At 40.3% G+C, this 21,611-nt stretch overlaps 1 protein-coding gene across 2 annotated transcripts in view; it reads right to left on the bottom strand.

Annotated features, from left to right (window-relative positions):
• ankrd11 (ankyrin repeat domain 11) overlaps window positions 1–21,611 on the bottom strand; it is a 128,561-nt gene that overhangs the window by 106,178 nt on the left and 772 nt on the right. The window lies entirely within an intron of this gene.

Raw genomic sequence — 21,611 nt, 5'->3', positions numbered from 1 at the left:
GTTGGCAAAAGAAAAGGGCTCCGTTGCGAGGAAACGGAAGGCAAACTGGTTGTCTTTGAGACAGCAGCGTCAACAATAATACCACGTGGGAATGCTGTTTCCATTCAAGACCCTAACATTGCAAAGTGCTGCTCTCTGCAAGAATTACATGTTTCTGTGGCTGGGTAGCCTGTCCATGTGTTTCGGGTGGGAAAAAAAAATCTTCATAACATGGGTCAACATGTCACAGGAGTCACAGGACTCTGTTTTTTTGATTGGCTGTGGGTTTTCTCTGGCCGCAAATCACCACTAAAAGTTTAAATCAAATGTCGACAGCCTGGAGCTGTAGCCCCAGCTTTCCACTGACAATATATAGCAGCTTACCGCAATACTGTCACACTCTGACAAAGTCTAATTTAAAGATTATAAAGCCAATACATTTCCTGTCTTGAGTATGTTACATTATTGGGGCTTAACAAATAATAATACAATGCTCCATACTTTTTTGCACTAATATTGTGGGTCCAAAATGCAGTGCTAAATGCATATTAGCATGTACAGTATGTATTAGCACCACAGTATGCAGAAATTCAGCGATGCATACAGCTATTGTATCACATTATCTTTTCCGATAAACGTGAAAACAATGTGTTCTATCCTATTTCTATCCTCCTGATCAAAACATAATGTGTCTCTTTCAGCAAATATATTGTGCAGTCTTCCTCCAGAGTTCCCTTTTAGGACAGATGGCCATGATAATTTGATCATTTAACCATCTACTGCAGTGACACCATACTTGTGTAAATGTTTGAGATCCTGTGTATTTGACTGTACAGCTTCTCTTTTGCTCTTTCAAATCTTATGATAATATACATTATGAGTAAGCCAGTAGCATTTGAAGAACTGATGTTATAGCAGCAAGGGCCAGAAATGCAGTACAGACAAAACATGATAATGCAGAGGGGGGCAAGCAAGGAGCATGGCTTTGGACATATTATGTAATTAATGTCAATGACTGGACAAACCCTAATGTTTAATAAGTCAGCTCTGGATTTGCCAAGTCACATCAGCAGTGGATCTACAAGCTATCAGCTCCACCCATTATAACTACCAATTATTTTTTATTTGTCTTTTTTTCAGTACTGCTATCAATTATTCTAAATCATGTATTGTGTAAATGTCAAAAACAATGACACTGCCAAGTCACCAGAGCCCGAGGCCCCTGTCTGGAGGTCAAACACCCCAAAGGTGTTCATCAATTCACAATGACATGAAAATGAAAGGAATGAAATCCCTGTTTAGAAGCTTCAATAAAATTTTTTTTTCCTACATAACAAAACAAGTTTCTGGAATTTACTTTCAGAATTATGATAGACACATATTATGCCATCCAACTACTTGCATCAATCACTTTTGCACTTATGCTCTAGATATTGGAATAATAAAAGCAATGGACAAACAGTTGCTCTAAGCTAGTGGCGTTAATGTCACATATGCCCATTTCACACACTTCAAATATATGTGTTAAGTCCAAAACAGGTTTGCCTGTAAGATGCACGTCAGAAGAGCCTCTCCTATTACTTTCTATATAAACCTACACAGCAGCAGTGTCAACAAGGCGTAGGTTGGCGTGGGTGGACTTATGTTGCCCTGCAACAGAATGTGCCACTGTCCTACTTTACAGCAAAGACACCGGCTGATGCTCGGGGAAAGAAGCAGTTCTTTTCACTCTCTCCACTGGCACATCCCAGCTACTCTACTAATTTCTTTTCATCAGGTGTTATGGAAAAATAATACATCAGGCCAGAAGACTTTTTTTATTTCCCTAAACAGGAAGCCCAAATGATGGATTTTGATTTGAAGCATCCTTTTCTATAGCTTTGGTGAATGACTGTTAAACATTTTCAGGTATGCACACATCAGGCTTTTAGTCTTTCTCTCTCTAAATCACATCATTCAGTCTCACTCAACAAATGGCGCCACATTTTGATTTTCTATTTTTTGAACTGGACTGTTTATTGGGTGCATTGTTGGAATATTCACAGCATAACATTGTCAGACTGCAGAGTATACTCTGGGCACAGATGGAGCAGCAGAGCGCCAGGTGCAGTGAATGTTAAACTTTACCATACATGTTGCCGGTTCTAAGAATTTGCTTTTACTCGCACCTGCAGCAGCTGCTCCTGTTGTCCATCAATCTGACTTGATCAGCTGTGATCAGATCAACCAATGAATTAGCAGCCCCTGTGACTTAAACTTCAAGTGCTGCTTGAAGTGCTGCTACACAAAAAAAAACTCATTAAGAATTCTGCCTGAGCTGCATCCACTAACCTGCAAAAACCTCCAAATTTAGAGAGGGGACACAGGGGGATATTAAAAGGAGACACACAATGGTGTCAGCCACCACCACAAATAGATTTAGATCTTGCCGTAAACACTGCTAACTGTGCTAATAATAGATCTGAAAAGTGCAGCAATATTTTATCAGAAACTACATATAAAATAAAAGCCAGTGACTGTATTGTATTACATTGCTGTGAGCAGTAAATTCACCACTTTTAAGCAGAAGGGAGAGGATAGCTTTATCTCGGAACCTGAACAGGCAAAGACTCTTCCTTGGTGTATGCAGCTTCCTGTATCAAAGAACAGCGTGAACGCGAGGCGTGCTCGCTTGGCAGCTAAATCTGGGAATCAAACATCCCCACAAGTACACTACACACTGACTGACCAACAACAACAACAATACCAACAACAAAAAATAACTGCTCGACTTGAGGGAATTTCATTCGACTGAGGGGTCTCCAAATGAGAATTCAAAACCCTGACTTTGTTGGGGCAGACTAGGGCTTGGCAGTTAATCGAAAACTAATTGAAACCGACATTCAGAATCTCTAACTGACGTAATTTCTCCCATGTAGGTTATTTCTTTTTTAAAATTTTTTATTCTGTTAATCTTTTCCTCACTGGGGCTGCCAACTCTCACATATCTGGCATCTCATGCTTCTGGGCTCTGTCTCCAACTCTCACGACATTGAGGAAAATCTCACGCCAAAACACTGTGACAGCAGAAATGTTGAACAATCATGTAATACAGTAAACAACTTTGACTCTAGAAAAAAGCTGAGACAACAGAGTTATGTGCTTCCACGGCATTTCATTATCGTGAATCAAACAGCTGATGGTCCAACAGTGCAGTGATAGAGACAAAGAGAGCGGAGCATCTTCTCAGAGCACCAAAGTGTCTGAATGAACAAACAGCCAAATATTCAGCAGTGGAAAGTGACTAATTTAGACTTCTACAGACTACTTTATTTTCGTTTCAGGTTTAGTCGGACTTTGGATAGTATTCTTTAGAAAAACCAGAATGCATCACTCCATGTCTCATCCAGTCACTTGAGCTCTCACTACTATTACCAGGGGCAGTTGTAGAGGTTTAGGGGCCTGGAGCCACATTAATTAACCAACACAACAATTAGCCAACACCAATTTTCAACCTTTCTCTAACTGGAAATGTTGGCAGCAATAGAAGAAACAGGCCTACTCAACATTTGTAGTCTAGTTCCACTTAGCTAGTTCACAACACCCAATATTTTCTGCTTGTCTTCCTTGAAGGCCTTAAACATAAAATAAAAACAAAAAACAGCACATAGTCTTAGTTATGCAGATACCTGCTCAGCAGTGTCAAGTGGACGAGTGGACTGTATATATTGCTATTCCTGATTCATTATACATCATAGATTTAGCTAGGGACTGTGATGTGGCATTCATGGACATTGTGATTTGATTTTCTATTAAGAAATCTTGCTCTGTCATTCAGACTCACACACAACCTGAGCATTTCCACAGTTCTGCCATTTGTCATTTTCTGTTACCATGGTTGCAGTGAAAGACAGCTCTTTGAATATTGGAAATGGAGGAGTAGCAGCACATGGTACATTATCGACATAAACACCCGCACATGCTCAAACACCACAGAAGATGTCGACTGTGTTGATTCTGAATGCCTGTGGCCATCCTTTCAATCATATCATTCTCTGCCAGTTAGAAAGTAGCCATTCAATAAATATCTTCAGTTGACACACATCGTCCCCACACATATACTACATCATGCGTGCGGCTACAAAGCCAGCTCTACATTTCCACATAGGGATGTGAAACTCTGGTTTCTATAAATGCAGATTAAGTGTTCTTCAAAATACAACGTGACTCTTTACAATATGCAGCTCACGCGACCAGAGGGATCATCAGACTGTATGAATCACGGTGCAGGTGTGATAGCTTGCTACTTGTGCAGGTGCATGCACATCATGCATGATTCCACTGTCACCTTGACAAGGAGCCATTTTAGACTTTTCCTTATATTCTGCAGGGGCTCAACTGTCAGTGTCCCTCCTCTCCCTTTTGACAGACTTGAGCCACACACAAACACTCCTGAGTTTCTCTCTAAGATTTCTCATTTCAGCCTCATTGGAAAGCTGTCAAAATGCCAGAGCAGGGTGTGCATGAATTGAAGCAGTGTGAAACTACCACAAAGCACACAGAGTGGGAAATCGCTATGACAGTCTGGGGTTATGCATGTCTGTGTTAAGACAATAAATCCCTCTAAGAGGTTTTTATGTTACAAACATGTTACATAACAACAGTATCTATGGCAGAGTATACTTCAGCTACTACTGTTCACACAGATTGCCAATGAGGACTGTATACCATGAACATACACACACCCACGCTGTGTGAGTGTTGTGTATGTTATTTTTTTTCCTCTCATTCTGAGGAGGGGATGTTATTTTTTTTCCTCTCATTCTGAGGAGGGGAAAGAAAAATCACACAAGGGTCTGCTACACAAGGGCTTTCATCTCACAGATGAAAAGGAAGGGACATCTCTCTCCACTCCCTTCTGTGGAGGTGTGACTGCAGCCATGTGCACACTAGAGCCGAAAAATATACGACTCCCGACGTTGACCATTTAATACACCAAAACAGCAGAGTAGTAGCATGACAAAACATGCTTTTAGCTCATAAGTAAACATATATTCAGAAATCATGTATGTTTTGATTCAAGAGAATCCCAATTTATCTTCTCAAGTGACACATAAAAGTTTCTACGCATCTGCATGTTAGCTGAATTTATACAGAGACAAGAGAAAATCTTTTTAACACATAGATCGCACAATAGGGACACTACCAAGGCCCCTCTTTACACTGCCTTTACATTTTTCCACAGAACCAAATAACGGTGGCATCATGCTGCTTAAGTGTGTGATTTTAGATAGTATGCTAGCTTTTGGAAACAAAAAAACCTAATGACATAGGTGATGTTTAACACAACAGCATCGGCTTCCAGTGTAACGTAAAACCTATGGCATCTGTAGTGCTTCCAAAACAATAACAATAATGTAGTATGGCAATAATAATCATTTATTTTCCCTATTATATGGTGGGAGTTAGGGGTTTTTTGATTTGTTTTTTGTTAATCATTATCAAATAATCATATCATTCTCTAAAATCTGCCGTATTTGTGGGTCCCTGAATACAGCACAGCCACGACTTCTTTTCCCATGACTTTTTTTCCTCTGCAGCAGCACTTGTCATTCATGGGTTGGATAATTGACCTGTTGATCTGTTCACAGCTGATCAGATCACATCAATGGAAGAGAGGAGCTGTTTGCAGATGTTTGTAAGTGAAAGCAAAGGTTTGTAAGTGAAAGCAAAGGTTTAGGCCCAGCAGAATCAACAGAGTAGTTACTTAGTAGTTACTTTTAATGTGCCTTATGTTCTGCTGCTTGTCTCTGCCTCTACTTGGCTATAAATAACCCAACGGTATACTACAATGGCACTCCTAATTAACAGTCCAGCTCCAAAATCTAGGTGTGGCAGTGGATTGCTTAGATGTGGTGGACTGCCACAAATAAATGAATGTGTGGGAAGCCCCACAAAACAAGGTAGAATAACAATACAATATTTCTGCCTTAAACAGGTAGTGTAAAAGGGGCTAATGACATACATACAGTTGACAAGAGCCTTCGCACTCAAAAAGAAAATTAAAAAACAAGCCAGACACTACTGATGTAAAGCACAATTGTGGAAATAGAAGCGTAGCTATGCAGAAGACAATACAAATAACCGACATCTAAAATGCACCACACACATTTTGTAAATTACAGTTGTGGGTACTGACCTTTATAGTTACACAATAAGTAGCCAGCGTCTTGCTACCTTGCATACAGAAGAATGACTTCAATCATATCCACATGATCAGGTACACAGATTCTTATTTGAAAAAGAAAAGATATCACATCTGCACTCCATTTGGGCCAACAAATTAAGATTAGGCATCAAAATCTATCAACACAGAAATATGGCTTGTTTATATATGCACATTTAGCCTAAAATATGGGACAACAGAAAAGGCATGGGTACTAAATTATCCTCCATCACTGGAGGATGCAGCAAAAAAAACCAAGGCCGTCGGTGTGCACGCATAGTTCGCGATGATTTTGTCAAAGGAGAGAACAAGTCAAACAGTCGGGTCCAACGCCCTTAGCTTCCTGCAAGCAGTGCTTCCTGAGGAACCAGGGCTACTGCATAGAGGTGGAGATGGGGGAGGAGACTGACAGAGAATTAGGGGAAAGGAAAGATGAGCATGTGAGGATGCAGTATGCAAGCGTACTGCTCGACTCTGAGGTAAAAAGATGTGAAGAAAAATGTGGCAGAGGGAAAGTGAAAGCAGAAGTGGTGAGAACAGAGGTGTTGGGGGTTGGACAGAAAGGACAAGGGGAGAGTCGAGCCAAGTGTGTGAGAGAGCAGCATAACAGTGCACCACAGGGCTGAGTTCAGCAGACGATCTAATCTGTCCAAGAATTACAGAGGGCAATGTGATGAAATTTAACTGAAATGTTGCACATGAGTACAATGAGCATGTCTGCGTGTTCCTGCCAAACAGCAAGGTGGCGAGTGTGTTACTCCTATTAATGTTGATGGACCCAAAGCCCCACTATGCTACCAAGCACCCACTCCAAATTTATCCCCTTATTACTAAATAATTAAATGGGGAAAACATTCATAATAGAACAGCTGTAGCTTTAAATAGATTTCAATTCTGAACCTTTCTGCAAGGGAAAGTTTGTTCTAAAACGTTCTATGGTAGTGCCACATGGCCCATAAAAACAGATATTACATGGAAGATCACAACCATGGGACACTTAATGAGGTGTGCACCAAAATAAAGCCTCTGGTAAATTAGGGCTGGGCGATATGGCTAAAAATGTTATCAGGATATAAAATTTTCATATTTTTTTCATATTTGATATCAATAATTATTTAACAAAAAAATTTAAATCATTATTTTTAAGGTTGATTTCTGTTCCTGAGTGAAAGTTGAAGACATCATATGGTTAATTGTAGTTTAAACTGTTTTTCATTTTAAGAACATGAAAAAATTTACCAAGCAGCAGAACATTTCAGAAATCGATGGTAGAATCAGCCCCCTATACAAAGTTTAGCATGCTGTTGTCGGCAGCATGTCTCTGCCGACACTGTATAGGGGGCTGTGTCACTCTGTGGTGTCACTCTAATATCTGACATTTTTGCGGGTCCGTGAATGCAGCGTAGCACGCCTGCTACGCTGGGTTCTTTTTATCTCCTGAGCAGCTGAATGTCACTCGTAAGGTGGAAAGTTGATCTGTTGATAGGTTCACAGGTGATCACATCGATAGATGAGAGGAGATAATTGCAGGTAGCCCAGCAAAATGAACGGTTAAGTTTTTACTTTTAATGCACCTGACTTTCTGCTGCACGTCTCTGCCTCTACTGCGCTATAAATAATCCAACAGTGTTTTAATATGGCTGTTCATTTACAGTCCAGCTCCACTGAGACTATGGCGGGGCAAATTAAACTATGGCGGCCCGCCATAGTGGAAGAGTAAATGTACATTTCTGTGTTAACATGTAAAAAGTCCTGTTAGCAAGGTTGGAACCAAGAGAATTTAGGCCATGTCTGCCATTACATGAAATGCTTGTGATCTTTTACAAAGGACATAATGGCACACACTCTGCCGTAACCAAAAAAGCATGAATGAGCTGCATATGGATTTTTCGGAATATCCTCAACATGAACAGAGTTTGGCAGAAGGTTTGTTTTTATTAACCCCAAACACAATTTGTGTGGAGTCTAAAGGCCAAAATGCATATAAAAAGCAATGCTAACATAAAATACCAGTGTAGAGTTGGCCTCAGATTTTGACTATTTCCCCCAGCAAAGGGCACACCACTGAGTGCACGAATTCATTTTAAATATAAACAAAGAAATAAACACATTTATTCACAATAAAAAACTGTTGTGCTCTAGGAAATGGCTTGCAGTAACATAAAGAACACACCATTTGTAACATATGTACTGAAGCATGTAAAAACATAGCTATGATCCTTTAAATGCTAACCTTTTTCGAAGAAAACTGTATCTTCAAACAGGCTATGCAGTGATTGTGGGTGAGAACTGGCTTTGCATAAGTAATGAGGAGGAATAAAAGACTGTCCTACATCCACGCCAGAGATTACACTGCTGGCTGCTGTTTCTATAAAAAGATTCACTGCAGGGAGTATGAGTGACACAGGCACACACGCAACCACACGCACACCCACACAAACACACAGATGGGCACAAAAACAAGGCAGTGTATTTATAGGGAAGAAGGTTCTAGTATCATAAGAACTTTAAAGATCAGTGTCTGGTTAACTCTTGTCAACCAATCACAGATCTGTGACTATTCCAAGCCTTGGCAGACAAACACAGTGAAATGCTGGAAAGATTGTTTGTAGCTCTAGACCAACTTAAAATGTCTTCTATATTTCCTATTTTCCACTTCTCATTTAGACTGCTTCCTTTCTGAGCAAAACAAATAACTCAGTGAGGTGCTTTCACAATGTGTGACACGGTCAGGCTACAATGTGGATGTACAAGCCTTGACACTGGGGCCAAACACATACCGGCCTGTAGCTTTAAGAAGTGCTCTAGGCTGCCACATATTCAGGAGGGAAAGTCCCTGTGCAGGCTGACTGAGGATGATGTGATTTTCCACTCCCTGCTGACTGCTCTGGTTAAACACACAAGCTAATTCCTATCCCTGCACCAAGACAGGAGTTAGGACATTTTATTTCCACCTTCTCTGTTGCTCAAATATCATAGACAATATTTAATTAGAACTATTTCAGGGCTGCTACCTGATAATATTTTACTACTGCTTATTTTGTTGACTACTTCCGTAAATGAATTAACCACTTGTTTATATCAAAAAATAAAAAATGCCCATCAAAATGTCTAGCTTCCCAAGCGACATCCCAGTAGTTTGACAAGACACAGCGATGATGAAAATAAGAGAAGTGGGTGAGCTAAAATTGGCAACACCGTATGTCTTGCCATTTTGCTTCTTGTGTCGTTTCTTCAGATTTTGAACTCGCTTTCAGCTTTTCAGAGATCAAGCAAAGTGATGATCACACACTACAATTTTTTTTTGTTGACAAATGTTTAGGTTCATGCTATCAGAGGACTTTGTGAGCATGATATTTATTGTATTGCATGTCTCAATGCAGCTGCACGGATATTTTTATCAGCCTTGGTTGACAGTTAGCATACCTGCAATCAAAACATTTCTTATTTTTGTACTGATGTTTGCATACATAAAAACAAAAGACAGTGAAAAAAATAGCATGTTTAAATTAAAGCATGTTAACTCTGCTAATGACAGACCTGAAATGCGTAGCATTTTTTGCTGACACCAAAAATCAAACAATAGCCAGAGACAGTGTCATAATAAGCTGCTGTAAGCAGTAAATTCACCACTTCTAAGCAGACAGCAGAAGAAAATGTTATCTCTGAGCCTGATTGGGCAAAGCCTCTTTTCCTGACAGTACCAGAGAGCAGCGTAAATGTGAGGAGCGCTCACTCTGCAGCTAAATCTGGGGATTGAAAGGTCCCCTGATGTACACTGCATACTAACTGACCAAAACACACAAACTGCAACAACAAAACAAAAACAACAGTCGACTTGGAGGAACTTTAGTCAACTGATGGGTCACCAACTGATGATTCTAATCTTGGACTCTCATGGAGCCACTCTCATGCCACTCAAAACACTAAGACTGCATCACTTTCTGTAATAGAAACAGAAAACAATATTATGGATTCTACAGTGAGCTGTTTTTTAACAACTATAAAACATGAAAGAAAAATGACTTAAATTGCCTCTTATTTAATTTTGTGTTTCAGTTTGGATAGCAAACATTGAGAGGACATTAAACAAAGAAAACACTCATTGCCACAAACCTCGTTCAGGCCAAGGTGACCATGTCATTTTTATTTTGCCTTCCTATAAGAGGGTTCAGAACTCATGCAGTGGCAAAATGATTGCTGACCCTCACAGTGCCATAGCTGTTAGAGGGACAGCATGCCCCTTATAACTGTCCTCCCATGCTCCTGACCTCTTCTGGCTTGTCCAAGTTGTTATCTAACGCTTGATATTTTAACTGGCAGTCTTGGAGTGTGAGTACTTGAACAAAGTGTCACTCTGGCCAACATCAAAACAAAAGTTTTGTTGAATATGAGATGTCCTCCAATGAAACAACTTCTAGTTGCTGCATAGCCTGACATTAGCTTAGTGCTTGGGTAAGCAGGCAAAATTCATGGTGATAGGTTGGTGTGGGCATTTTACTAGTGAAAGGATTAAGAATTAACCAGTAATTCCAGTTCAAGTGACAAATGCAATAGTTTAAAGTAGTTTAAAGATGTCTCAAAAGCCAAAATACTGTACAGGTTTGCAAAACCCCATGACATATACTACTTTACAATTCTGGAAAGTTCTCAGTGTAACAATCATTTATCCTTAACCTATCTCTATATTTTTTGTACTTTATGGCTTTATTGGATAGTACAGTCATAGACAGAAATTATTGCAGCCGATCATTAGGAGTGCTGCTGTATAAATATACACACACATTTACATATATAAACAGACACACACACACACACACACACACACACACACACATATATGCCATTTAGGTATTCATTGCACCACACTCTTGGAGTAGAGTGCAGAACATACTCTGGGCACAGACAGAGCAGGAGAACACCAGACACAGTGAAAGTGAAACTGAAACTTTAATTGCGCTAGGTCTAAAAGTTTGCACTCACTCACCCCTGCAGCTTCTCCTTTCATGTATCGATGTGATCTAATTTGTACTGACTGGAATTACAAATCCATTATCTACCCTGTGACTCAACATGAACTTGGGTTGCTTTAGAGTTCCCACTGCACTGTGTTCACTGACCCGCAAAAACATCTTTTCTATGAAGAAAAGAAAACTAGATCATATTTTAACCAGTCAGCACAGTATTTTTGCTAGAAGATATTGTGTTGTGGCAACATTTCAGCCAGATTCCTGTTTTTTGTCTGTTTTTTTGCTGCAGGTGGGTTGCCAACACAATATTCTCATTGAAATGAATGGGAAGGCTGCGGTTTTTTTATGCAGTTCTGCTACTCATCCTAATAGGGCTTTAACACATTCACCAAAGTGTCTCTGCATTACTGTTGCATGCACACCTCTGAGTACATTCAAGTTATCCTGGAAATCTGGATGAACTCAGAAAAATGACACACTGGCCTCATTTGTCTGAACTACAGTTTGTGTCTGAAGCCTCTAATGAGTTACAGAACAGGCATCTTCTACCAGCCAATAGCACAATATGACCTCCATTACAGTGAGCCAGGAACAAGAAATTTAAACTCCGCAACCCATGCAGGCTTTACAAATAAGCCTTGATAAAGACTTCACACAAGTAAATCATCTGTCTGAAGGCAATTACCCACAAAATATGAAGAAGGCAAAGTACAAAAAGCAGCATCAACAATAGGTGCAACAGTAGAGTGCTGTTAAAACGGACAGTGGGATGAATCACAACCTCTTTATAGCCACCCGCCTGGCTGTAAAGACAGAAAAGAGCTGAGTGGGGAAAATGCATGTACTGGTCAAAAAGGGTGCTTAGATCCTTTGTGTTGAGTATACTGCCCCACAGCATGCTGGGGGGAAAACAAAGTATGGCTACATGTAGTGGTGAGCAGGGGCATTGGCCCCGGCTGACGGACCTCATCTCTTTGGTATTTAGGTATGCCTTTGCTTTTCATTCACATCCCACCCGCACAGGCGCAGAGGCCCGTCTCCCCATAGCCCTCCCCTCCCCCCTTCCTGTTGTTGCATTTCAATGTAAATGGGTGGATGAATAGCTGCAGCTGGCCCATCAAAAGGCCAGCCCTGCTGAAGGGCCGTGGTGATTGAGATTCAGCCATGCCACACCACCTCTACCCTCCCCCACCCAACACTTTGTCCTAACACCCTTACTCCCAATCTCAGTTTATAGCTTGTGCCCAACATGAAGAGGACGGCTGGACATAAGAGTGCCTAAAGAAAACTGATAAAGCTGTCTGCCTCTCAGCACAACAGTCGAGAGGCATGAAGCAATTTCTTTAAGTGGCAATAAATCCCAGACATGTTTTATTTATCTCAGGGTGTCAAAGTTCGGTTATGGACAGGACACAAAACCATGCTGCATATCTGCTGTGGTAGGGATCAAAAAGGACAAAACTGCTTTCAAATGCGTCATGTTCACCATCAATTTGACAACCTTCTTCTGTCAGAACTAGGGCTGGGTATCGGTACTGGGTACCTTTGAGGTATCGACCGAAACAACTTGATACCAAGTGGTATCGAAACTTCTCCAGTCAAAGGATACATGCATTTCTATCCTTTTTATGTGGGGGTCTAATCCCAAACCGTCCCATCTCTGCCAGACCTGCAGACTCTGTTTCAGCCATCTCCAGAACCGCTATCCTCCTGACAAACAGTCACTTCAATATCTGCTGATAAGCACGAGCTACACAGCTGCAGCTAACATCCCACACCATGTTGTTAAAGGGGCCCAACAAACTCACAACAACACTGAAACGGCTCAACTCTGTTGTTAAACTCCTTGATTAAAAGCAAAAGATCCTAACAGTTAGCCCACTCACTGTGTGTGTGCGGCAGGGTGGACTCTCACAACTTTTGCCGGTATGACACTCAAACTCAGCAGCAGCAGCCTCAATTTCTCTGGTCACCAGACATCACAACATAAATTCAACTAAATATCAATGTTTGACAACAATGGCGGCCAGTTGGATTGTTTTATGAGGATAAAGAGAAAGGTTGTGTCAGTATACTGGATGCTGTGATCCCCCAGTGCTGTTAAACAAGTGTAACGCTCTTTCTTCCTCTCTTTCTCTGTCTCTCTGTCTCTATCCTTCTTACTAGTGACTAAGGTAAATAAAAGCCTAATCATTTGAAGTTTTACGGTTTACAAACCACGCCATTCACATTACAGGTATTGAATAAAGTGTTCTACTGGTACTGGTATCACTTCATAGGTACTGGTATTATAATTGTTTTTAATGATACCTAGCCCTTGTAAAGACACTGCTTGAATAGGTAGCTGACACAACAATGAGGTCAAGATCCACAGTGGCATTTTGACTGCTCAAGAAAAACAATATTTTGTCATTTTTGTAACAGCAATACTCTGTGATTAACAATGTTCAACATTAATGACCTATGCATGCATAAGTCTAGGACATTTCAGCACAGAAAGTTTCAGATTTCCAGTAAATCTACTTGAGTACTGCTGGTGCTGTGTACCACCATCAGTACACCCGGCCACTTGGCAGGCACTGCAGAAAATGATTGCCTAGCCTGCAAAAAAAGCCTGCAGGTCTTCACCTAACCAGTTCACCTTGTAAAACCGATCTGACAAACAATAGTTTAATTAGGTCATTGAGGTTAGTATTGAGGTCAGGAGCTGATTTGACTGTTGGGACACTTAGACCAGCTTCCTACCTCAGTTATAACCAACTAACCTGATCTCTGATTCTGCCAGCAATAATTCAAATTACTATTTCACAATATAAGCCTTACACCACTCTGTCTCACCAGGTTCAATATAACTCATTTCCCACTAAACAAAAACACCATTAACACCCACTAACATCTGGCTCTCATATTTAATTAACAGGAAAGGTTACAATCTGCATTTATTCCTGGGACAAATGACTCTGCACCAGTCACAGGCGTTTATCTGCTCCAGCTGTGATTGGCCTCAATAGGCAGCGATGAAAATTTGACACCCTTGATGCGCCACCACAAATTACTGTGAAGTGCTTGAATGTAATTCCAAATTAGTCCATACTGAGTCTGAAAGAGTGGCTGAATAAGTGCCATTTACAAAACAAGTTACCAGCGTAACATTTTCATTGGTCTCCATGCTGCTTCCAGCATAGTCCAGAAAACCATGTTTTCTGGTGCATTTGTGACACTGGGTGACACACTTGTCTACTGAAAGGCCTTGTACATGGCCTATTTATAGTGGGGTTTCCTACTTTTGAATATCCTGCATATGCATGCTTATTTTGGTGGGAAAGGGTATCAGTCATGAGCTACCAATAACAGAAAATAGCATCAAACTGTCTCACTTTCACTTTCAGACTTATCGCTGCAGTATGTTCTTTTTTACAACACTGCTTATTAGGAGGTTTAAGTAAAGACATGTGGGCCACCTTAGCTTAAATGTGCATCAAAAACCCTAAAAAGAGGCCTTAAGATTGAGGAGGAAAAACAGAGGAGGTAAGTGGGTCCAGGCAGGCAGGCCTGTCTTGTCTTTTTCCCTGTGTGTCAGCAACAGGCTGAGCAGACCAGAACAGCTGAGCCCAGAGGGACACATCACACAGACTGTCTCTGCCATCAGCTCCCAGACCTGGCCAACTAACCTCACAACATTTCCAATGCCACGTATGGATAATACATCACCCCATGCAGCCTCCTGCTCAGCAGCACATCCAATCAAAACACCAACTGTTGTCTCCAGATTTCCACCACCTCTTTTTGATGCCTGCCCAGCTTGAGGCGCATAGCCATTTGCCTAAAAACGTTACCTACACAGGTTTCCTCAGTGTGGGAAAACATGAACAAATGCAAATGTGCTTTTTATAGCCAAGACTTTCACCTATTATCACTCTTTCTGAAGATAAACACTTGAATCACCTATCTGGAATTTCTGTAGTAGCATGTCTATGACAAACATGTTACCTACTAAAACTTCAACAAGGATGTGTAAGGGGTAAAATCAAATCAATTAATAAATTCACTTGTTAAGTTCACAGTGTGAGACAACTTCAGACTAACAGTATAATAGCTAAGCCTCTTTGGGGTAATTCAAAATGAAGCTAAGGTGTAATTAAACGATACCCTACAGGCCTACACAGATCTGAGTCAGACTACAAGCTAAGACCAAGCTCTATGAATCCAAACTCCCTACCAAACACACCTGTACATAAATCTATTTCTTCTGTTTTTGTTATGGTCCTTTTATAATCTGCAAATAAACCTGTTTACTTGTTTAACTGATATAAACATTACTTTCGAATACTTTAAATCAATGACACACAAGCAGAATTGTTGGTCAGCCCATGTTGTAATATATTTATGCCAAAATTACAAAACATATCAACAACAACACTGTGAGCCTATTTCTGTGTGAAATTTTGAGATGTTCTGCAAACCTGAAATTGTGCTTAAGCATATCTGTACATTTCCTTTCACAACAAGCGCACAAAATATTCCTTTTCCAAGCTTCGATCAGAGAGATCAAAAGCCAAGTCTGTAAAAAAGCACATTTCTGGAAAGGCAGCAGCATGCCAGAATAGAGATCCTTTCCCTTTGATGTGCAAGAGACTCAGGGAAGAAAAAATATTATCAAGAGCGGTGCAGCGGAAGGCTGGGAAGTAAGCACAACCTAACATGAGTCAAAGACACAATCAACCACCAGGACCTCCTAAACCCCAAAATGAGGCACCACAGTCCCTGAGGGAAACAGCAGGATTGGGGCCCGCCATTTTGTTCCATTTCGCTTCGAGGATAGGGGAGGGGGCAAAGGACTAGGCTGAATTTCAAAGGGCTTCAGATGCCATTTGAGTATCCGCAGAGATTGTACTGGTAGAACAGCAGCTATAAAAGATTTACACAACTCAAACAGGGAGGAATAGAGGGGAGTGAGAGGGAAACCAAGACTGAGAGAGAAAAAGAAAGGCAGAGACAGACAAAGAGGCAAGAAACAGGAGTAGCCATGCTTGTTTACCTAAAAGGACCACACTCTCAGCACGAGAGGGGGAGGGGAGAGCCTGCATGGACAGAGGGCAGGCAGAGTGGGTGCTGGGGTTGCAGTTAAAGTCTTATTTTCCCTCTTACAACTGGCACGACTACATGTTTTTTTCCCCTCTTGGCCACCTTAATAAGGAGGTTTCTCAGCAATAATCAAGGTTGAAATTGCACAATTTACTGCATAATATGTCAGCCACCTACACATTTTATTACAATATGACTTATTCCCTTACTGACCACTGATCTGTGAAGTTTTGTGGCAATGTAATATCTGCATCTTTTCTGCTCAAATTTAAAGAAAAAAAATTGTGTATGTGTATACCAAGATGAGCATGTTTTTTTTGTTTGTTTTTTTTCACTGATGTGCGATTTCGCAGACAGGCCGGAAAACAAGTTGGTAAACAGTAGAAAGCAGCATGGAGGCCAGTGAAAATATTACAGCGGCTGCTTCATTATTTTTTATATCTCTTAAGTTTCTCTTTCTAACTCGGTGCAGACTGAATTGGAACTATGTTTGAGTGCTTCTTCGGCACAGACAGACCAGACAGTAACCACATTTACACTGTGTGTTCAAGGTGGGAATATCATACCACTGTGCAGCCTCTGTATAACGTCTGATCGCGGAAAGGAGGGACAGCGTAGTCTCCACCTCTGACCTGAGACAGGAGGTAGTAACAGCACCGTATGAGCTCTTTGTAAAAGGTAAATCAGGAAAGACACAACCATGGCCAGCATAGTTGCGACGTTGTGAAAACCTGTTTGTTTGTGTGACCAGCTGTAGCAGCTGTAAGCCTATCGGCTAATACAAAGGAGAAGAACAGCGGCTGTTAACGTCTGCAAACTAAATGAGATTCAGGAGCTCCTTCCCTTCCAAACAGAGGACGAGATCAGCTATCATATAACAAAGACGGTAAATGATTGTGATTGAAATATGCCTTTTTTATTATTTAGAAAGCGCTGCCGACACATGTATTACATGTCACGCATGTGGACACGTGTGTTAAATGTCATGCCCGTCATGCCTCCTTTGCTCGTGGGATGTCGCTGTGAAATGTATGCGCACACACTGGAGTAGAATGATGTTGCGGTCGTTTGGTTCTGTGCAAAAATATGGGCCAGTATGAAGGGGGGACTTTGTTGCAGCCTTGTAGCATGATCTTTGTGTAAAACTGGCTTGTATTTTGAGGTGGCGCATCATTGCATCTCAACAGTAAAGGGGCTAAAACTTACATTCACACAGGTTTTATATTTCCATCACTGCCGATCGGAGCCAAAGCCGATAAATACTCATGACTTCTGCAGAGTCAATTGACTTGGATGTGAAAGCCAATTGTAATCTTTCCCATTACATACAAAAGCCAGATGCTAGCAGATGCTATTGATTTTTTTAAAAATTTTACAGCGGGAAAAGGCTTAAGAAACTTTAACAAGACCAATAATAATTCTGGCTGCCACGAATTAGGGATGGGCATCAGTACATGGGAAATTACTCTATGTGTCAATATTCATGTAACATTAAGAGCAATCACCTTTTTTCCTCTGTAAACGAAAACATACAACAAACTGACTGTATTCTAGATTAAAAGTTTACATTTTTTGGATGAAACACAGTAACACAAGTGCCATCTGTACAGATCTATATAGTAAAGAATGACAGATCTGCGGAGCCACAGATAACATTCAACATTTTCAGTCAGCCAACAATAATACATAAAAATACATAAATATTAAGCCAGGTTAAAAACAAAATTGAGGTACTTTAAAGCTTATGCAAGCCCACAAGACACACAGTATACTCCAGGCGTGATGCTGGATACTTCACAAACATTTTCAAGAGGAACAAAATGTTCATTCAATCATAAACTGCGATAGAAGTACAAAAACAAATGACAAGGACAGTAGTAGGGATGACAATCATTTTTCAATAAATATATAAATCAACTGATTAACCATGGGAGTCATTAACTGTCAGAAATAATCACAAATACCCAAGACATGTCTCTATATTTGAGCCTAAACTGGTGTCTTCAAATTGGCTATTTTTTAACAGTCAGAAATTCCAAATGTACAAGGTTTAAGATGATATGAAAACTAATGTGGTACCAAATGTCCATTTTTTTACATTCAAAGCTTCTATTGAGATTTTCCAATGATCTTTGAATGTCAGTCGTCATATGTTATGGTGTCTTCACCCTAAAGAATGGTTTAAAATCTTCTAAAAAAAATATCCTAGATGCGAATAAAGCAATTAATCTGACAAGCTGAGTTAGTTTTTTAAGATTTCAACTTTCTTCAATTAATAAATGTAATTTATTATTGTTAGACTACAAGTGGATCTCCTGCTGTCACATAACCCTGCTTGTTTTTTAGGAAGCTAACTAACCAACAAGGACAGCAGATAATATCCCCACACAGACCAAGAGAAAAGCACATCTATCTAACCTGCTTACCAGAAGCTGAACCATCGCAGCAGGCCCAGTCTTTGGGCCTGTACCAGTAAGTCTCGTTCCAAATGGGACCTCCTGTGTTATGCTACAAATCTGCTTTCCATGATGAACTCCTTGCAGGTAAAGACCCAGACACGCCAAGCCAACATCAAAGAACTAGTGGCGATCAAAGTCGACTGTTGCGACACTTCACATCGCCTGCTGACTGGCCAAAAAGTTGCAACAAAACACACAGCAAAGACTACATCCAACAGCCAACTAGTATGTATGTCTAGTGTCTGCTAAATAGGAAATATCGCTCCTTGCCGGCATGCAGCTGTGGTCTGTATTCATGTATGTATGATGTATGATATATTTGCAGGGTCACTCAGTGAATTGCAAATGGCTGAAAAGTGACCTACAATCCACTTTTTAGTTTGATTTTTGTGGTCATTTATGAGGGTATCATAAACTACGCAGCTGAAAAGTTAATATGCAGAGTCATATCTGAAGAATGATATCTACTGTGCAACTACTGCAGTGCTCTCTGCAACAGATTTTTTAATCTACCCTCCCTCATCCCTGATATCCTTTCAATGTTTTGATGACATCTCTACTTTCATTTGGGTCTAATGGTCTCAGTATCAATATGTGTGCTCAGTGGGTTACTCGGTGATTCAGACAGGCTATAATCAGAGTTGGCCTTTGTGATCATCGGGTTGTCCGGTGCAAGTGTCACTGTTGAGCCACCCAAACACAGCAATTGAGAGTGTCTTGTTCTCTCACTTTCACTCTTGCAGTGTTTTGGCCATGATGCATTGACAGTTTCTGCCATGATGCATTGACTCAGTCTTTTGGTCAGTCACAAAAATCCACAACAGACTACCTAAGAATTAAATGGCCAATAAAAATCTTTAAATGGTCTTAAGATCAATGAGGAGAAATGGAGCAATCAGGCATGTTTATGACAATACTTTGCAGCACCGTCACAATGGGCTGATGTGCTAAAACTCAGAGGTTGACTAACCATGGTGTCGTGCAAAAGAGTCAGTGGATCTCCTGCATCTGGGTAAAATGGCCATTAATTAAGTCTGAAGTGCTGTAAGACACAAGAGCCACTGTTAAGCAGCAGAGGAGTAGAAACATAGAAATCTTGCCTGCCCTTTCTATTATACAAAACGTGTAACCCCAAGCTATAATCACAGCTCATGATCTTTTTGACCCCAGCAGAACTCCATTTCCTGTTGCAGGCACAGGGCATGGTGTAATTCTCTGGTGCCTCTTCTAGGAACAGGGGCAAAATCTAGCAATCACTAATGGGAACCTGATGGGACACACAGTTCAGGAGGGCCAAGTAGTTTGGCAATTATTCTCACTCAAAATATCTTTGGACCTAAAACTCCAAAATATCTCAACATGACTCCTATTGATAAATAAAATCGATATGCTGCATTTACTGTGAACATCAGCACCTCTTTTTTTTTTTTATCATTTCCACTATCGGTACTCACCGCTGTCTGAGATTGGCTATTATGAGTCCACTTCACTGCAATAATCCTGCTATGATTCAACACTATTCCAAAGAAAACAAATAAAGGCATAAAAGTTCTCACTATGTAACACACTTGTGGAAAAATGTGCATATAATGTCAAATCTGTGACTGACAGATTCAGTGACACAATGATTACACCTCGTGTTAAAGAGAAACTTCAGTTACAACGCGATTGTCATTTTGTATGTGGGTTATCTTACATTCACGATGTAAACACATCAGTGATAATGTAATAAAGATCAAATTTGTTAATAATTCTGCAAAAATGCCTTGTTTACATTTAAATCCCACACACCCTAATCTTCATATATATATATATATATATATATATATATATATATATATATATATATATATATATATATATATATAAATAACAGAAAAGGGCACGTAATACCATTTAACTATAGCACAGACAAATAGGACCTACGCAAGCTCAAGGGAGACAGAGATATGCATCACTGCCTCTGCAGTGTAGTCAACACGAACGCCCCAACAAGCTAAAACACTCTCAGTATCTTGGTGGAAAACACCACCAGCGGCACTGCAGTGTTTTCCTCAGCATTGGTACTGCACCAAAGTGGAGAGCTTCTCCTCCATATTCCATTTCCTCTACAGCTCATCTCAAATCCCACCATGTTGTGGCCTCATTTACATGTTATTGAGCACAGAAAACACAGCCCCTCCACTGAACTAACTTAAGTAATTATGACAGTTATCCATCTATACACAACACTGTTAGTCTACTTACTATACACACACACACACTTCCTGATAAATTCACACAGTGGGAATTGCAAAACACTGTGCTCTAAATAATCCTGCAAAGCACACAATTCGTCTTCATGGGTTTTCAGTTCTGACAATCTAATTCATTGCTTTCGTTATAGACAGGCTTGTAGCACATCCATTTTACTTTAGTGCTGGAACAGACCAGCAAATGGACAAGACATAGTGCTTCATGACTGGAATTTATGACGCTGTGCACACTTAACAGGAAAAGCAGGTAGGCTAGTATTGCCTTAGATCAATTTCAAAATAACTGCCACTTGTGTGACAAGAAAAAAAGATAAACATTTGGATATTATTACTGCACAACCTTTAGAGTGTGAAACTAGTTGTTGCATTGGGTATTCCAAGTGTCCCTTAATGTTAATGCTGAGATTCTGCAACCTATGTAATCCCAAGTAAAAACATTTTTGCTTCCAAGACACACCTCCAAAAACGTGCACAAGGATGATCTGTTTATCTGTCAGTATGCATATACACATGTACGGTATCATCAGTTTGCAACACTAGCTGGTAACTCAAAACCTTAAAATTTGATTTTAAAATATCAACACACTGTCAGTGCCAGTCCCCTCACACATGGGCAATGATTTACCACAGCTAAATATAATTTGATAAAGTGACTTCA

Source organism: Plectropomus leopardus, chromosome 1 (assembly GCF_026936395.1).
Source record: "Plectropomus leopardus strain MGB_pleo_1.0 chromosome 1, ASM2693639v1, whole genome shotgun sequence".
In the NCBI taxonomy this organism is placed as follows: domain Eukaryota; kingdom Metazoa; phylum Chordata; class Actinopteri; order Perciformes; family Serranidae; genus Plectropomus; species Plectropomus leopardus.
Note: the sequence above shows the minus strand (reverse complement) of the source record. Positions and strands in the feature narration are given on the sequence as shown.